Source organism: Triticum aestivum, chromosome 6A, assembly GCF_018294505.1.
Source record: "Triticum aestivum cultivar Chinese Spring chromosome 6A, IWGSC CS RefSeq v2.1, whole genome shotgun sequence".
Taxonomy (NCBI): Eukaryota; Viridiplantae; Streptophyta; class Magnoliopsida; order Poales; family Poaceae; genus Triticum; species Triticum aestivum.
In genome coordinates, this window is record NC_057809.1 from 144472715 (window position 1) to 144487835 (window position 15121).

The following is a 15121-nucleotide window of genomic DNA, read 5'->3' on the forward strand; positions in this document are numbered from 1 at the left end:
GTTTTGTTTTCTTTCGCTAACGGAGCTCACGAGATTTTCTACTTTAAGTTTTGTGTTGTGAAGTTTTCAAGTTTTGGGTAAAGATTTGATGGATTATGGAACAAGGAGTGGCAAGATCCTAAGCTTGGGGATTCCCATGGCACCCCCAAGATAATATAAGTACACCTAAAAGCCAAAGCTTGGGGATGCCCCGGAAGGCATCACCTCTTTCGTCTACTTCTATCGGTAACTTTACTTGGAGCTATATTTTTATTCGCCACATGATATGTGTTTTTCTTGGAGCGTCTTGTATGATTTGAGTCGTTGCTTGTTAGTTTACCACAATCATCCTTGCTGTAGACACCTTTTGAGAGATCCATACATGATTTAGAATTTGTTAGAATACTCTATGTGCTTCGCTTATATCTTTTGAGTTATATAATTTTGCTCTAGTGCTTCACTTATATCTTTTAGAGCACGGTGGTGGATTTGTTTTATAGAAACTATTGATCTCTCATACTTAACTTAGATTATTTTGAGAGTCTTAATAGCATGGTAATTTGCTTAAAATCCTAATATGCTTGGTATGCAAGATTAATAATAAAACTTTCTTATGAGTGTGTTGAATACTAAGAGAAGTTTGATGCTTGATGATTGTTTTGAGACATGGAGGTAACAATATCAAAGTCGTGCTAGTTGAGTAGTTGTGAAATTGAGAAATACTTGTGTTGAGGTTTGCAAGTCCCGTAGCATGCACGTATGGTAAATGTTATGCAACAAATTTGAAACATGAGGTGTTATTTGATTGTCTTCCTTATGAGTGGCGGTCGGGGACGAGCGATGGTCTTTTCCTACCAATCTATCCCCTAGGAGCATGCGCGTAGTACCGAGGTTTTTGATGACTTGTAGATTTTTGCAATAAGTATGTGAGTTCTTTATGACTAATGTTGAGTCCCTGGATTATACGCACTCTCACCCTTCCATCCTTGCTAGCCTCTTCGGTACCGCGCATTGCCCTTTCTCACATTGAGAGTTGGCGCAAACTTCGCGGTGCATCCAAACCCCATGATATGATACGCTCTTTCACACATAAACCTCCTTATATCTTCCTCAAAACAGCCACCATACCTACCTATTATGGCATTTCCATAGCCATTCCGAGATATATTGACATGCAACTTTCCATCATTCCGTTCATCATGACACATTCATCATTGTCATATTGCTTAGCATGGTCATGTAGTTGACATAGTATTTGTGGCAAAGCCACCGTTCATAATTCTTTCATACATGTCACTCTTGGTTCATTGCATATCCCGGTACACCGCTGGAGGCATTCATATAGAGTCATCTTTTGTTCTAGTATCGAGTTGTAATCATTGAGTTGTAAATAAATAGAAGTGTGATGATCACCATTTTCTAGAGCATTGTCCCAAGTGAGGAATATAAAAAAAGAGAAGAAAGGCCATAAAAAAAGAGAAGGCCCCAAAAAAGAGAAAGGCCATAAAAAAAGAGAAAAGGCCCAAAAAAGAGAGAGAAAATGAGAGAAAAAGAGAGAAGGGACAATGTTACTATCCTTTGCCACACTTGTGCTTCAAAGTATCACCATGATCTTCATAGTAGAGAGTCTCTCGTGTTATCACTTTCATATACTAGTGGGAATTTTTCATTATAGAACTTGGCTTGTATATTCCAACAATGGGCCTCCTCAAGTGCCCTAGGTCTTCGTGAGCAAGCAATTTGGATGCACACCCACTAGTTTCTTTTGTTGAGCTTTCATACATTTATAGCTCTAGTGCATCCATTGCATGGCAATCCCTACTCCTTGCATTAACATCAATCGGTGGGCATCTCCCTAGCCCATTGATTAGCCTTGTTGATGTGAGACTTTCTCCTTTTTTGTCTTCTCCACATAACCCCCCTCATTATATTCTATTCCACCTATAGTGCTATGTCCATGGCTCGCGCTCATATATTGCGAGAAAGTTTATAGGTTTGAGATTACTAAAGTATGAAACAATTTCTTGGCTTGTCATCGGGGTTGTGCATGATAATAGCATTCTTGTGTGACGAAAATGAAACATGACTAACCATATGATTTTGTAGGGATGAACTTTCTTTGGCCATGTTATTTTGAGAAGACATAATTGCTTAGTTAGTATGCTTGAAGTATTATTATTTTTATGTCAATATGAACTTTTGTCTTGAATCTTTCGGATCTGAATATTCATACCACAATTGAGAAGAATTACATTAAAATTATGCCAAGTAGCACTCCGCATCAAAAATTCTGTTTTTATCACTTACCTACTCAAGGACGAGTTGGAATTAAGCTTGGGGATGCTTGATACGTCTCCAACGTATCTATAATTTGTGATTGCTCCATGCTATATTATCTACTGTTTTGGACATTATTGGGCTTTATTATCCACTTTTATATTATTTTTGGGACTAACCTATTAACCGGAGGCCCAACCCAGAATTGTTATTTTTTGCCTATTTTAGGGTTTCAAAGAAAAGGAATATCAAACGGAGTCCAAACGGAATGAAACCTTCGGGAACGTGATTTTCTCATCGAATACAACTCAGGAGACTTGGACCCTACGTCAAGACACGTAACAGGAGGCCACGAGGTAGGGGCGCGCCTACCCCCCCCCCCCCAGGCATGCCCTTCACCCTCGTGGGCCCCCTGTTGCTCCACCGACGTACTTCTTCCTCCTATATATACCCACATACCCCCAAACGATCAGATACGTTTCCAAAACCCTAATTCCACCGCCGTAACTTTCTATATCCACGAGATCCCATCTTGGGGCCTGTTCCGGAGCTCCGCCGAAGGGGGCATCAATCATGGAGGGCTTCTACATCAACACCATAGCTTCTTCTCTCCTTTTGGATCTCAATACAATGTTCTCCCCCTCTCTTGTGGAGATCTATTCGATGTAATCTTCTTTTTGCGGTGTGTTTGTTGAGACCGATGAATTGTGGGTTTATGATCAAGTCTATCTATGAATAATATTTGAATCTTCTCTGAATTCTTTTATGTATGATTGGTTATCTTTGCAAGTCTCTTCGAATTATCAGTTTGGTTTGGCCTACTAGATTGATCTTTCTTGCAATGGGAGAAGTGCTTAGCTTTGGGTTCAATCTTGCGGTGTCCTTTGCCGGTGACAGTAAGGGCAGCAAGGCACGTATTGTATTGTTGCCATCGAGTATAACAAGATGGGGTTTTCTTCATTGCATGAGTCTATCCCTCTAAATCATGTCATCTTGCTTAAGGCGTTACTCTGTTTTTAACTTAATACTCTAGATGCATGGTGGATAGCAGTCGATGAGTGGAGTAATAGTAGTAGATGCAGGCAGGAGTCGGTCTACTTGTCTTGGACGTGATGCCTATATACATGATCATACCTAGATATTCTCATAACTATGCTCAATTCTGTCAATTGCTCAACAGTAATTTGTTCACCCACCGTAGAATACTTATGCTCTCGAGAGAAGCCACTAGTGAAACCTATGGCCCCCGGGTCTATCTTTATCATATCAATCTCCTACTACTTTGTTATTTACTTTGCCTTTATTTTACTTTGCATCTTTATCATAAAAATACCAAAAATATTATCTTATCATATCTATCAGATCTCACTCTCGTAAGTGGCCCTATAGGGATTGACAAACCCTATTTGCGTTGGTTGCGAGGATTTATTTGTTTTGTGCAGGTGCGAGGGACTCGCGCGTAGCCTCCTACTGGATTGATACCTTGGTTCTCAAAAACTGAGGGAAATACTTACGCTACTTTGTTGCATCATCCCTTCCTCTTCGGGGAAAACCAATGCAGTGCTAAAAGAGGTAGCAGTGGCATTGATTAATATTAACAGAGATTATATTAACAAGAAAATTAGTTAAATTTGTAATTTGCTTTTAACTGTGGCATTGCATCAATTTTCCAGCAGCATTATTAGAGGGTGTTTGTTTACGGGGACATTTTGGTGTAGGGACTAAAAAAAGTCTGTGTCAGTCCCATCTAAACCAAACAGGAGGGACTTTTAGGGACCAAAGAAAGAAGACTCCGAGGGATAGTCTTTTTGGGACTTTTTCCAACAGTTGCCCCTGCCCCGCATCGCAGCTTGTCTCTATTAGTTCATTACTACGGGTAACATGGTCTTTTAGCATGTCATTTAATAACCTCTAGTCCATGTTTAGTTCCTGGAACCAAGCAGGTGGGGACTAGGGAGTTTTTAACCAAGCAGGGCCTTAGATTAACAACTGCTAAAGAGTTGCACGGGACAGTGGACACACCAGCACCATGTGCATCTACCGATGTATGAAGGGGCGATGCACAGTCTGTTGCAACAAAGAACAAAAACAACCAAGGAGCATATTTGTGTTGGTCCCAGTTTTTTATCTTTAGACACCTTTCCCTATGTGAGCGCAGCAAATCTAGTCCCGCTCAAACTCTACAGCCTTGTCCCCCAAAACAAAAGATCACTTCGTTATAGATGTGCGTACTGCGTTTGTCATTGTTTCCCCTTTTCGACCAACGTAGGTGCTGGATAGCCAGTTTGTACTAGTACTTTCCCCCCTTCCTTTCCTCTTTGAACCACGTCCTAGACTCATGCTATACAACTTTCCCCACTACTTTCCTGTTTGATCCAACACCTAGATTCGAGTGCAGAAGCGGAAAAAGCCCACATGCAGCTAGGGCAATGCATGTGGAATAAGTAAATTATACCTTAAGGTTCTTGGGGTGTGGTTCGGTGGGCGACCGGAGGCTGTTCGGCCCACATTATGTACGGCGGCGAGGAAGAAGGGGTCGGAGGCCCTCCCGCACCGCCGTTGGATGAAAGAGAACAGCTGCACCGGTAGTGGATCCCCTCCCTCGCCAACTGCGACAGTGTTAAGCCTCATTCCCTTCCCGGCGGACGGATCATGTTGGCTCTTTGACCAGCAGTGAGGGGAGAGAGAGAGGCCAACGAAGTCTTGTTTAGATCTGGAGAGGGTGAGTGAGTGTGAAGAGAGCAACTACAAGCGCTGAGGCTCCAACGTGTATATATATATTGGAGAGAGAGTATGAAGAGTGCAAACCCTAGAAAACAAGCGCCGAGGCTGCAGCATATACATGATGAGGTGATTATACGGTCACTACAAGATTGTATAGCTTCGTATCCATCCATTTTGACCAGTCAAAGAATCCTCCTGGCACCGCCCCAGTTCACTTTCTCTCTGTCATGCGGGGCCTACCTGTCATTAGAAGGTGTAGCGGGACCAAGGTACCACCGTATCTCGTACTACTCCCTCCGTCTAGGTGTAATAAGTCACGTTAGAAGGTGCAGCGGGACCAAGGTGCAAGCAGTTTTTTTAGAAACAAGGTGCAAGCAGATTGGAGAAGAAGGAGAAACTTGGCCGGTCCTTCCTCCAATCAAAGCCCTGATTTCTGTCTCTAAATGCAACAATTAATCACAACAACTAAGAGATGTTGTTTTAGCTACCATGCAGGGTCATGTATTAACTCGCATGCATCAACGCGTAGTTGAGCTCCATGCGTTGGGTTTCCGGGGAGATAACAAGGTAAAGTAAGGAGCGTTTGGTTATATTGCTAGGCTGGTCATAGTGGTGAGTAACTTGGACTAGTAACATGCATATGTTACTAGTCTATGTTACTACTTTCATAGTAGGTAGTAACATAAGGATGGTAACATGCAAGTCTTCATTAATTGAGATATAGACTCATTTTACCTCGGCGTGTGTGTGTGTGTGTGTGTGTGTGTGTTTAACAGCATGTATGTGTTAGACTAGTCACAGTGGGGAGTAACTTAGAGTAGTAACATGCATATGTTACTAGTCTAACTTACTACCTCCACAGTGGGTAGTAACATATGTATTGTGTCATGCATCACTGCATTTATTACATTGTAGACTCATCTTTTCTTGATATGTGTGATGTTACAGTAACTAGATATGTTACCACATGCCTCTCTTTCTTCATTTATTATATGCCACATCATATATTTTGCCTAGATAAGTGTGATGTTACCACCTATGTTACTCTCACTGCGGGTAGTCTTAGAGAGAGCGACACATCAACCTACTCCTACAGAGAGATGGTGTGTAGTGTACGATTTAGCCGCGAGAGTTGGTGCATCCTCTCGTTTTTGGGCATCCAGTCGGGACAGGCGGGATAGCTGCCACGCCCACTCCTGACCAGCCTGGCCCACCCAAAGCCCCTCCATCTCCCGCGCGCACTTCCCACCCGAAATGGTCAGCGCCGCTTTAAAGAATCGGTGCCGCATTCATGCTGGGGCAGAGCAGACGCGACCACTCACTGTCACCTGCGTTGAAGGGAGAAGCGGATTCAAGAGTGATGGTTGCTTCGTCCGTCCAACTTACTGTTGTGTCTATGTGATTTGACGGCTCATTAGTCATTACTACTGAGGTGGTAGGACTGCTGGATGTCCCATCCTTTCGGCAATAGGAGGTACTACTAGATTACAATTTTCTCCATTCTCAGCGGAGGATTGTGAGAGCAGTGAGGCTCAGTGATTACATGGCCCACCTCACACTATCACCATATTTGCTGGACACCATGCGACACCTAACCCTTTACATAGTACTAGTATAGTACGTATTGTAATTTATTAGCGAGATAAATTTGTACAATGCTATGAAGCTTCTAGCTTCTGTTTCATGTATCTTGCGTCCAAGGTTGCCCGTTGCAACATTTCATCAAATACAAAGGAGACTAACATGCATGCTATTGCATCTCAATGATTGACAGATCATAGCCAATATGTACTCCCTCCGTTCCAAAATAAGTGTCTCAACTTTATGCAAACTTTAATACAAAGTTGTACTACTACTAAAGTTGACACTTATTTTGGAACAGAGACAGCTAAAGAAAAAATGATCCATGCAGTCCCTAGCCCTTGAACCGTAAAGCCTAAGGCCTCCTTTGGTTTGTAGGATTTTTGTAGGAATTCTATAGGATAGGATTTGCAAAGGAAAAATTCCTTTGAAGCCCTTTGGTTTGTACGAATGGATTCCTATTCCTATGTAGGATAGGAATTAATCCTTCACGTTTTGGAGGGAAAAAACATTAGCCTAGACTCAATGGAAAACATCTTATCCTATGCACCAAATGGCATCTCTTTCTCTATAGGAATTGACATGCATGTCATCTCACTTCCTATGATTTTCCTATTCCTATAAAATTCCTATCCTATGAACCAAAGAAGGCCTAACCAGGCTTTAATTTGCTGGCAATGTTGGAGCTTACGAAGAAATGAAGTTTGCAACCCTTTGACCATCGGATCATTTTGTGCAGTTTCACCAAAATCGAGATGAGCATCCCTATGGCAAAGAAATTGAAGAAGCGTGATTAGAATAAGATTACTGGGATTAGTTGATGAGACATAAACTCATCACGAGTACAGTACGTAGAAGCCATTAGAGGTATGTGCGGGGAAAATAAGTAGAGAAATATCCACATGGAGTGATGTGGGCTGCTGGAACAGTGGTGCAAGCTGGCTATAAAGGGAGTTGTACCTGAGGGATGTTGGGACGTAGCTCAACCTAGAGGAGGGCGGCGGGAGGAGGCAACTGCCGATGTCGCGGTAGTGAGCAATGGACGAAGGCAACCTCACCGGCTTTGTGAGAGAGAACAACGGGGACCCCTGATCGGGACGTGCCGACAGTGGGTTTTCACCGTCGGCGACAGCAACAGCATCTACACTAAAAGCATCCACCCCTTCAGATGTGGCCAGAGTCGCGAGAGAGTGTGAAGACTGAAGAGAGCAACCCTAGCAAGCAACCGTGTAGGCTCGGCCTTCCTACTAAAGGACATATATTCCAAATAATGTGATAATCTCTCTAACCAAGGTAGGGACGAGGAGTAAACGGAGGGAGTAGTAAAATTTTCTCCTCGTCCTGCGAGCCACCGCGTGCGTGGGTGAGGAAGCGAGCGCAAAGGCGTACTAGTAAGCAAGCTTCACCTCATCCTGCGAGTCACCGCGCCTGTGGGCGGGGGAGACGGCATACTAAGCAAGCTTCTCCTCGTTCTGTGAGTTGACAGGACACATCAAAAGTACTCCAGTGTATAGAGCCTTTACTCTAAGGTAGGCCCCACATGGTTTGCCTCTTTTTTAACATAACGCGTCAAGTCACAATTTGTTTGTTCACCCGTGGTAGACGATCCTCCTGTTGGGGAACGTAGCAGAAAACAAAATTTTTCCTATGGTTTCACCAAGATCCATCTATGAGTTCATCTAGCAATGAGTGATTGGATGCATCTACATACCTTTGTAGATCGTGAGCGGAAGCGTTCAAAGAACGGGGATGATGTAGTCGAATACGACGTGATCCAAATCACCGGAGATCCTAGCACCGAACGGACGGCACCTCCACGTTCAACACACGTACGGTCAGCGTAACGTCTCCTTCTTCTAGATCCAGCAAGGGGAGAGGAGAGGTTGAGGAAGATGGCTCCAGCAGCAGCACGACGACGTGCTGGTGATGGAGCTGCAGTACTCCGGCAGGGCTTCGCTAAGCACTATGGAGGAGGAGGAGGTGTTGGAGAGGGAGAAGGAGGCAACCAAAGGCATAGATCAAAAGCCCTTCTTCCCCCACTATATATAGGAGGGCCAAGGGGGGGCGCCGACCCTAGGAGATCCAATCTCCTAGGGGGGGCGGCGGCCAAGGGAGGTTTCCCTCCCCCCCAAGGCACCTAGGGGTGCCTTCCACTAGTGGGACTCCTCCCCTTTGGAAACCCTAGGCGCATGGGCCTATTGGGGCTGGTTCCCTCGGCCCATGTAGGCCAAGGCGCACCCCCTACAGCCCATGTGGCCCCCCGGGGCAGGTGGCCCCACCCGGTGGGCCCCCGGGACCCTTCCGGTGGTCCCGGTACAGTACCAATAACCCCGAAACTTGTCCCGATGGCCGAAATAGTACTTCCTATATGTAATTCTTTACCTCCGGACCATTCTGGAACTCCTCGTGACGTCCGGGATCTCATCCGGGACTCCGAACAACATTCGGGTTACTGCATATACATATCCCTACAACCCTAGCGTCACCGAACCTTAAGTGTGTAGACCCTACGGGTTCGGGAGATATGTAGACATGACCGAGATGACTCTCCGGTCAATAACCAACAGCGGGATCTGGATACCCATGTTGGCTCCCACATACTCCACGATGATCTCATCGGATGAACCACGATGTCGAGGATTCAAGCAACCCCGTATGCAATTCCCTTTGTCAATCGGTATGTTACTTGCCTGAGATTCGATCGTCGGTATCCCAATACCTCGTTCAATCTCGTTACCGGCAAGTCACTTTACTCGTACCATAATGCATGATCCCGTGACCAGACACTTGGTCACTTTGAGCTCATTATGATGAGGCATTACCGAGTGGGCCCAGTGATACCTCTCCGTCATACGGAGTGACAAATCCCAGTCTCAATGCGTGTCAACCCAACAGACACTTTCGGAGATACCTGTAGTGCACCTTTATAGTCACCCAGATACGTTGTGACGTTTGGTACACCCAAAGCACTCCTACGGTATCCGGGAGTTACACGATCTCATGGTCAAAGGAAAAGATACTTGACATTGGAAAAGCTCTAGCAAACGAACTACACGATCTTGCGCTATGCTTAGGATTGGGTCTTGTCCATCACATCATTCTCCTAATGATGTGATCCCGTTATCAATGACATCCAATGTCCATAGCCAGGAAACCATGACTATCTGTTGATCAACGAGCTAGTCAACTAGAGGCTTACTAGGGACATATTATTGTCTATGTATTCACACGTGTATTACGATTTCCGGATAATACAGTTATAGCATGAATAAAGACAATTATCATGAACAAAGAAATATAATAATAATACTTCTATTATTGCCTCTAGGGCATATTTCCAACAGTCTCCCACTTGCACTAGAGTCAATAATCTAGTTACATTGTTATGAATCGAACACCCATGGAATTCTGGTGTTGCTCATGTTTTGCCCTAGGGAGAGGTTTAGTCAACGGATCTACTACATTCAGGTCCGTATGTACTTTACAAATATCTATGTCTCCATCTTGAACATTTTCACGAATGGAGTTGAAGCGACGCTTGATGTGCCTTGTCTTCTTGTGAAACCTGGGCTCCTTGGCAAGTGCAATAGCTCCAGTGTTGTCACAGAAGAGTTTGATTGGCCCCGACGCATTGGGTATGACTCCTAGGTCGGTGATGAACTCCTTCACCCATATTGCTTCATGTGCTGCCTCCGAGGCTGCCATGTACTCCGCTTCACATGTAGATCCCGCCACGACGCTCTGCTTGCAGCTGCACCAGCTCACTGCTCCACCATTCAACATATACACGTATCCGGTTTGTGACTTAGAGTCATCCAGATCTGTGTCGAAGCTAGCGTCGGCGTAACCCTTTACGACGAGCTCTTCGTCACCTCCATAAACGAGAAACATGTCCTTTGTCCTTTTCAGGTACTTCAGGATATTCTTGACCGCTGTCCAGTGTTCCTTGCCGGGATTACTTTGGTACCTTCCTACCAAACTTACGGCAAGGTTTACATCAGGTCTGGTACACAGCATGGCATACATAATAGATCCTATGGCTGAAGCATAGGGGATGACACTCATCTCTTCTTTATATTTTGCCGTGGTCGGACATTGAGCTGAGCTCAATTTCATACCTTGCAAAACAGGCAAGAACCCTTTCTTGGACTGATCCATTTTGAACTTCTTCAAAATCTTATCAAGGTATGTGCTTTGTGAAAGACCTATGAGGCGTCTCGATCTATCCCAATAGATCTTGATGCCTAATATATAAGCAGCTTCTCCAAGGTCCTTCATTGAAAAACTCTTATTCAAGTAGGCCTTAATGTTGTCCAAAAGTTCTATATCATTTCCCATCAAAAGTATGTCATCTACATATAATATGAGAAATGCTACGGAGCTCCCACTCACTTTCTTGTAAACGCAGGCTTCTCCATAAGTCTGCATAAACCCAAACGCTTTGATCATCTCATCAAAGAGAATGTTCCAACTCTGAGATGCTTGCACCAGCCCATAAATCGAGCGTTGGAGCTTGCACACCTTGTCAGCATTCTTAGGATCGACAAAACCTTCCGGCTGCATCATATACAATTCTTCCTTAAGGAAACCATTAAGGAATGTCGTTTTGACATCCATTTGCCATATCTCATAATCGAAGAATGCGGCAACTGCTAACATAATTCGGACGGACTTCAGCTTCGCTACCGGAGAGAAACTCTCATCGTAGTCAACCCCTTGAACTTGCCGATAACCCTTAGCGACAAGCCGAGCTTTATAGATGGTCACATTACCATCCGCGTCTGTCTTCTTCTTATAGATCCATTTATTTTCTATGGCTCGCCGTTCAACGGGCAAGTCAGTCAAAGTCCATACTTCGTTTTCATACATGGATCCTATCTCGGATTTCATGGCTTCTAGCCATTTGTCGGAATCCGGGACCGCCATCGCTTCTTCATAGTTCGAAGGTTCACCGTTGTCTAACAACATGATTTCCAAGACAGGGTTGTCGTACCACTCTGGTGCGGAACGTGTCCTTGTGGACCTTCGAATTTCAGCAGGAGCTTGATCAGAAGTATCTTGATCATCATCATTAACTTCCTCTCTAGTCGGTGCAGGCACCTCAGGAACATTTTCTTGAGTTGTTCCCTTTTCCGGTTCAAGAGGTAATACTTCATCAAGTTCTACTTTCCTCCCACTTACTTCTTTCGAGAGAAACTCTTTCTCCAGAAAGAGTCCGTTCTTGGCAACAAAGATCTTGACTTCGGATCTTAGGTAGAAGGTATACCCAATGGTTTCCTTAGGGTATCCTATGAAGACGCATTTTTTCGACTTGGGTTCGAGCTTCTCAGGTTGAAGTTTCTTGACATAAGCATCACTTCCCCAAACTTTTAGAAACGACAGCTTAGGTTTCTTCCCAAACCATAATTCATACGGTGTCGTCTCAACGGATTTAGACGGAGCCCTATTTAAAGTGAATGTAGCTGTCTCTAGAGCGTATCCCCAAAATGATAGCGGTAAATCAGTAAGAGACATCATAGACCGCACCATATCCAATAGAGTGCGATTACGACGTTCGGACACACCGTTACGCTGAGGTGTTCCAGGCAGTGTGAGTTGTGAAACGATTCCACATTTCCTTAAGTGTGTACCAAATTCGTGACTTAAATATTCTCCCCCACGATCTGATCGTAGGAACTTTATCTTTCGGTCACGTTGATTCTCTACCTCATTCTGAAATTCCTTGAACTTTTCAAAGGTCTCAGACTTGTGTTTCATTAAGTAGACATACCCATATCTACTCAAGTCATCAGTGAGAGTGAGAACATAACGATATCCTCCGCGAGCCTCAACGCTCATTGGACCGCACACATCAGTATGTATGATTTCCAACAAGTTGGTCGCTCGCTCCATTGTTCCGGAGAATGGAGTCTTGGTCATCTTGCCCATGAGGCATGGCTCGCATGTGTCAAACGATTCATAATCTAGAGACTCTAAAAGTCCATCAGCATGGAGCTTCTTCATGCGCTTGACACCAATGTGACCAAGGCGGTAGTGCCACATGTATGTGGGACTATCGTTATCAACTTTACATCTTTTGGTATTCACACTATGAATATGTGTAATATTACGTTCGAGATTCATTAAGAATAAACCATTGACCATCGGAGCATGACCATAAAACATATCTCTCATATAAATAGAACAACCATTATTCTCGGATTTAAATGAGTAGCCATCTCGTATTAAACGAGATCCTGATACAATGTTCATGCTCAAACTTGGCACTAAATAACAATTATTGAGGTTTATAACTAATCCCGTAGGTAAATGTAGAGGTAGCGTGCCGACGGCGATCACATCGACCTTGGAACCATTCCCGACGCGCATCGTCACCTCGTCCTTCGCCAGTCTCCGTTTATTCCGCAGCTCCTGCTATGAGTTACAAATATGAGCAACAGCACCGGTATCAAATACCCAGGAGTTACTACGAGTACTGGTAAGGTACACATCAATTACATGTATATCAAATATACCTTTGGTGTTGCCGGCCTTCTTGTCCGCTAAGTATTTGGGGCAGTTCCGTTTCCAGTGACCCTTCCCTTTGCAATAAAAGCACTCCGTCTCAGGCTTGGGTCCATTCTTTGACTTATTCCCGGCAGCTTGCTTGCCGGGCGCGGCAACTTCCTTGCCGTCCTTCTTGAAGTTCTTTTTACCCTTGCCCTTCTTGAACTTAGTGGTTTTATTCACCATCAACACTTGATGTTCCTTCTTGACTTCTACCTCTGCTGATTTCAGCATAGCAAATACTTCAGGAATGATCTTTTCCATCCCCTGCATATTGAAGTTCATCACAAAGCTCTTGTAGCTTGGTGGAAGCAACTGGAGGATTCTGTCAATGACCGCATCATCCAGGAGATTAACTCCCAGCTGAGTCAAGCGGTTATGTAACCCAGACATAGTGAGTATGTGCTCACTGACAGAACTATTTTCCTCCATCTTACAGCTGAAGAATTTGTCGGAGACTTCATATCTCTCGATCCGGGCATGAGCTTGAAAAACCATTTTCAGCTCTTCGAACATCTCATATGCTCCATGTCTCTCAAAACGCTTTTGGAGCCCCGGCTCTAGGCTGTAAAGCATGCCGCACTGAACGAGGGAGTAGTCATCAGCACGTGTCTGCCAAGCGTTCATAATGTCTTGGTTCTGTGGGACGGGTGGATCACCTAGCGGTGCTTGTAGGACATAATCTTTCTTGGCAGCTATGAGGATGATCCTCAGGTTCCGGACCCAGTCCGTGTAGTTGCTGCCATCGTCTTTCAGCTTGGTTTTATCTAGGAACGCGTTGAAGTTGAGGACTACGTTGGCCATTTGATCTACAAGACATATTGTAAAGTTTTTAGACTAAGTTCATGATAATTAAGTTCATCTAATCAAATTATTAATGAACTCCCACTCAGATTAGACATCCCTCTAGTCATCTAAGTGTTACACGATCCGAGTCGACTAGGCCGTGTCCGATCGTCACGTGAGACGGACTAGTCATCGTCGGTGAACATCTTCATGTTGATCGTATCTTCCATACGACTCGTGTTCGACCTTTCGGTCTCTGTGTTCCGAGGCCATGTCTGTACATGCTAGGCTCGTCAAGTTAACCCTAAGTGTTTTGCATGTGTAAAACTGTCTTACACCCGTTGTATGTGAACATAAGGATCTATCCCACCCGATCATCACGTGGTGCTTCGAAACGACGAACTTTAGCAACGGTGCACAGTTAGGGGAGAACACTTCTTGAAATTGTTGTAAGGGATCATCTTATTTACTACCGTCGTTCTAAGTAAACAAGATGCAAAACATGATAAACATCACATGCAATCAAATAATAAACGTGACATGATATGGCCAATATCACATAGCTCCTTTGATCTCCATCTTGGGGCTCCATGATCATCTTGTCACCGGCTTGACACCATGATCTCCATCATCATGATCTCCATCATCGTGTCTCCATGAAGTTGCTCGCCAACTATTACTTCTACTACTATGGCTAACGCGTTTAGCAATAAAGTAAAGTAATTCACATGGCGTTTCTCAATGACACGTAGGTCATACAAAAAATAAAGACAACTATTATGGCTCCTGCCGATTGTCATACTCATCGACATGCAAGTCGTGATTCCTATTACAATAGCATGAACAACTCATACATCACATATAGATCATTCATCATTCATCACAACTTTGGCCATATCATATCACAAAGCACTTGCTGCAAAAACAAGTTAGACGTCTTCTAATTGTTGTTGCAAGTTTTACGTGGCTGAATTAGGGTTCTAGCAAGAACGTTTTCTTACCTACGTGAAAGCCACAACGTGATTTGTCAACTTCTATTTACCCTTCATAAGGACCCTTTTCATCGAATCCGCTCCAACAAAAGTAGGAGAGACAGACACCCGCCAGCCACCTTATGCAACTAGTGCATGTTAGTCAGTGGAACCGGTCTCACCTAAGCATACGTGTAAGGTTGGTCCGGGCCGCTTCATCCCACAATACCGTTGAAGCAAGATAAGACTAGTAGCGG